The sequence below is a fragment of the Podarcis pityusensis genome, assembly GCF_964106645.2.
Source record: "Podarcis pityusensis genome assembly, chromosome: 3".
NCBI classification, from domain to species: Eukaryota; Metazoa; Chordata; class Lepidosauria; order Squamata; family Lacertidae; genus Podarcis; species Podarcis pityusensis.
Window position 1 is genome coordinate 966,026 of NC_138026.1, and position 5,533 is coordinate 971,558.

Genomic DNA, 5,533 nt, shown 5'->3' on the forward strand with positions numbered 1-5,533 from the left:
CTTGAGAGTCTGGCGTTTTAGCACCTGCTTGGAGCTCTTTCTCCGTCTGGAGCAGCCCCTCCCCTTGGGAACCTGCCCAGTCAGAGCTCTGAGGAGCCAATGAGAGAACAAGAGGCAGGGAGAGATGCTGGGGATGCTGCTTCAGTACTAGATTTTGCCTGTGACTGGGGTGAAATTCCACATATAAATACTGGTATTCTCTTTTGCTGCTAGCTGCAAAATTGATGCAGTTTTACTATGTCAAATTCAATAATTATTGGAAGGATCATGCAAATCTTTTTGAATGAATCGTCTATTTTTGACTTATTTTTATTTTCAGGAGTCAAAATTTCACAGATCTTGTCACCTTTCAAGCCAGAGGTTACGTGTTTAGAGACATAACCAAAACAACACATAGATTTCCATAGACCTAATTGAAAAGGCGAGGATTTTACATAGCCTGAAAGAGCCTCCCTTTAGCAGCGACAAGCAACACTGATGATTTGTCTACAGTACAAAATTTTCCTGTGTCCATAAAAGAAACAGAAGCTCTGCGAACATAGTTAATTAATGCAAGTGCCTGAGCTAATAATGTTCATCATGTAGGGTATTTTTAGTTTATTGATGGTTAAAGAGGATGAAGAAGGTCTACTTTTGCTGATAAGATAAACTCAGGGGGCAGAATTGAAAAAAGAGAATGAAGACAGATGTGTCCTTGTGTACTCTAAGTAATTTTATTTTTGTCATTGAAAATCCACTGTCCAAGAATGTAAATGTTTAAAAACAATCTCTTAACTTTAGGTAGTATGGATTGTGAAGTCTGGGACCCCACCAAACTCCCAACTGCCTTCACCAGATAATACTAGATAACTGTGGTCATTTGGAACCTTTTTCATCTTCATTTTACTGCTAACAGATGGAGACTTGTTTGCTGTTAATTCTGGAAAGACTTTGAGTAAAACATTCACTTATTTGCATAGCTAAGATTCTGCAATTTATTCTAGCCTAGCTGAAGCATTTTTGTGGGGAACAAATCTACACAAATTTTCATGTGCTTGGAGCAATCACCATTGTGCTTATCTCAGCTACGAGAGAGTAAGAAATCTCTCTTCCAAACCTCTCTCTCTCCAGCCTTGACCTGCTGGTCTGCAGGCTGATCCTGCCCCTCTCCAAACTTATTTCTGTACCCACCCACTTGAATTTGGTGGCGGGATTGGTGGAGGATATTCAGGCCTGCAAACACTGGACTTTACATGCACCTCCTTGGCAAATCCAGTGTTGCCAGGTTTGCAGCATCCATTTGCTGGCCCCAAAGAAATGCGTGTCCTCCTTGACTTAACAAGCTAAGGCATCTTCCATCACAGCAGCAGCAGCAGCAGCCCTTCTGGCCTTGTACACGATGACTGGATTGCTGTTGTGACAACAAGAGGCTGGAACCAGCAAAACAGGGCAAAGGAATCTGCAGCTCTAGTAAAATACAAATTTCTCACATTTTTGTTCCTGCCTAGAAGAGAGATGGCTGAGGTCTTTTGGGCCTTACATGGTGACTGGCTGAGTGGTGCAGAGAGCTGACTGGCTGGGGAGTGGGAGATTGACAGAAAAATCCAGGAGTCTCTCAAAGTTCGAGTGAAAGGACTTGAGTATGGAGGGGGCAATAAAAAGTGTGGCTTTGAGATTTGGGGAAAACTATAAAAATAATTGCTTGGCATTTCCCTTGGTGGGACAATGCCCTAATTGGGCAGCCTCCGTTGCCAACTTCATCAGACCAAAGGCCCATCTCACAGGGACCAGTCAGAGGCCTCTGGGAAACCTGGGAACATTTGTAGGTGTGTGCCAACATTTGTGGGATGCATCTGCATGTAGTGTGTGCATGTATTTCTGTCTGTGAGAGACTGTCAGGTAGCCATGCCCACTTTTGGGGCACAAGTCACTGCTCACGTTTGACGCCTCACACCAAGAGATTGCAGCAGGGCGATGCGGCTCTCTGGGTAAAAAAAGTTTAGCAACCCCTGCACAAAGGCATCTTCTCTTGTAGAGATAGAGGGAAGACCAAATAGCCATTACTCAATGGGACAAAAGGGTGAGAGAGCATTCATCACTTCCATATATCTGAAATACTTATTTATTTCTCATATTTATATAACATTATTCAGAATGGTTAAGCAGTTTGCATAAAAAGTTTTTGAAAAATGTCCACATGCACTGGCAAAGTTCGGACCATTATTGCAAGACTATGGGAGACGATGGACAGCAGAACTACAGACTTCTTTAAAACTCAGAGACAGAAGCCCCATCTGTCACTTTCTGATTCATTAACATATGCTAATTGATTTAGATGATGATGATAATAAACTTATTGTTTCTACCCTGCCCATCTGACTAGGTTGCCCCAGCCACTCTGGGCAGCTTCCAACATATATAAAAACATAATAAAACATTACCCACATATACGCATTAATGACGCTGTGGTATTAGCTACAGGCAAGAAGCAACTTTGGGTGCAAATATCACTTTAATAATACAGCCTCTCAGGAAACAAGAGCTAGAAAAATAGCAGATAGTTATTTTATGTAACAATTGATAGTTCAGCACTTACAAGCAAGTAATAGGTAGCCAGCACAGTGTATTTATTTTCATTCATTTGGTATATTTATAATACACTCTTCACCATACTAGTCCCCAGTCCCCTTGCAATACATAAAGTCCACAACATCACATAAAATTAACTAATACAATCAAAACTGCAATTCAACAGAGCATATTGGATAAGACTGAACACTGCATTCACATTATATCTTGAAAGGCATTTATTTTATTGCATAACAGGGAGGCAACAGAGGGAAAGGGTGGTTCGGCAAGGTTTGTGAGATTTAGCCTTATTTCCCCTTTCAGAACTACATTTCCCCAGAGTTTATTCTGGGAACATGATGGTCAATGATGAACCAGTTTAAGGTCTTTGCTGGATACTTTACAGAAGTTTTAGGTTTGCAAGTCAGATGCTTTGACGCAGCACTCATCCAGAGTAAAAAGCTATGCACTTTTGTTGTTCTATTTCATGAAAGGAGAACACACTGGAGACCTGAAGAGCAAAGTTATTAAAGAAGTATGGAGATTTGCAGTCATTTTGCATGTAGGAGATGGTCACATTTTCAGCTCTTTCTGGTTGTTTTTCGTGGTCCAGAAGGACCATGGCACAGAGACACACAGCAATTCCTTAAATATTGGATTTGATGGAGTAAATATCCTCTGTGAACTGCAAAGTTTGCACTGTGTTGACAGGGAGGTGTGATCATATTTCAGGAAGCTGTTGCCATTGATTGATATCTGATAGCAGTTGTTCTTGACAACAGCTTGAAAGAGTCACCTGGCTGGAAGAGCACACCGAAAACCTCTTCTTCCCAGGGTCCTTCTATGCACATGATTGTTGGCCTTTCATCCAACCATGTGTTGAAGTGGAAGGCCACGCCTGTGTTATAGCACACTAGATCAACTGTGCTTAAATTCCACCAGTGGAGAGATGTTTATTGATGTTAGTTAGTCTTCTATGCACACCCTGTCATGTGACAAAGACACATGAGAGCAGAAGCAGCAACGCAGGCTGGGAGGTGCTGGGACTGCACAATCATTTGGACCTACTCAAGTTATTCAGGCCTAACTGGTAACTGTGGAGTCCCTCTGGCAGGGGACGTGGCAGCCATTTTCTCTGTGTTCTCTGTAAGATTTCAGTCAGAGTCAGTCTGCCTCAGTTGTGATCAGTATGTAATCTCAGTCAAACTGTTTGGAACCATGTTGTTTATGAAGAAGTTTATTTTAATTCAGTAAAGCTTTTATTCTTTAAAACTCTGCATTATTAGTTTACGCTGCGCATCACACCCAATGAGCAGCAAACAGATTTTTTTCTTTTGTCTGAAAAAACTAGTGAGTGACTTTTATCTCTGAGCTTTCTGGATAAGCCCTGTCCTTTGCTTCTGTGTCTGCTGGGCTCCAAAGTGTTTGTCTTCATCTCCCAAAGCCTGTCCCAGTCATAGCTGGGCACTGAAGGCACAGGCTTGAGGAACAAGACCCAAGGTAGAAGGAATACTAGACATTCATGCGACTCATCCTGGTTCAAATCCCCTGAAGAAGTTCCTGCAATTAGACTAACCTGTCACAAAGGCTGTTGGCAGGCAAGTGCCCCAGATGGACCGGGTTCAGTGAGGCTGGTGGGGCAGGATTCCAGGAGCTCAGCAGTAGGTGGCGGTAGAGGCGATGACAGGCAAAACCAAGTGATTCTGGGTTTCCTTAAATCCTCCTCCCTCTGCTGGCTGAGTTCCAGGACTGATAAACAAACAATTTTTCCATGTAGATTTGCTTTCTGGAGTGAGATCTATGAATGCAGATTCCTTGTCTGCATTGCAGGGCATAGATATTTTGCAGTGTGGAACCACTGCCCTGCCCACTTCCTCAGGCTACCGATAACAGCAACCGATAACAGCATATGATGAGCTCTGGATCACAGCCACTGACTTTTTCTTTCGCCTCGCGTGGCCAGGGGGCATGTGGTGCTGTTTCTTTATCCTTACTGAAGGAATTGACGAAAACTGCACACACAAGTGTTCTCTTGTATTAGGAAACCAGATAATGCTTAGCAAAAATAAGCGCAATACACAAGATTCCATTTGCTTTCCATTGAATAATGAACAGAGAGGAAAAGGGGCTTATTTGAGTAAACGTGTTTGTTTAATATTGTTCAGCATCTGCATAAATGCATCACATAAAGTTAATACTGTGAAAGCTGTCTTTTTTTTAAATGGTCAGATACCGTCATGGACCGGTTTGCTGCAGAGGAATGGTGGGGGGAACCAGCAGGAGAACCCCCAAGGCAAGAAGGCTCAGAGTCCAGGGTGTAGTGGTGGGACAACAAGGAGTGGTCAGAGGGGGAAGACTGGGAACAAGAGGTGTCAGGAGGGGTTAACGGGTCTTCATCAGCTGGAAGACTCTGGCCACGAGAAGTCAATAATAATAATAATAATAATAATAATAATAATAATAATTTATTTATACCCCGTCCATCTGGCTGGGTTTCCCCAGCCACTCTGGGTGGCTTCCAGCAGAATATTAAAATACAATGATTCATCAAATATTAAAAGCATCTCTAAACAGGGCTGCCTTCAGATGTCTTCTAAAAGTCAGACAGTTGTTTATTTCCTTGACATCTATTGGGATGGTGTTCCACGGGGCAAGTGCCCTCTGCCTGGTTCCCTGTACCTTCGCTCCTCACAATGAGGGAATCGCCAGAAGGTCCTCAGCGCTGGATCTCAGCGTCCGGGCTGAACGATGGGGGTGAGCACGCTCCTTCAGGTATACTGGACCGAGGCCGTTTAGGGTTTTAAAGGTCAACACCAACACTTTGAATTGTGCCCAGAAATGTACTGGGAGCCAATGCAGATCTCTCAGGACCGATGTTATATGGTCCCAGCGGCCACTCCCAGTCACCAGTCTAGCTGCCGCATTCTGGATTCTACAGTTTCTGAGTCACCTTCAAAGGTAGCCCCACGTAGAGCGCATTGCAGTA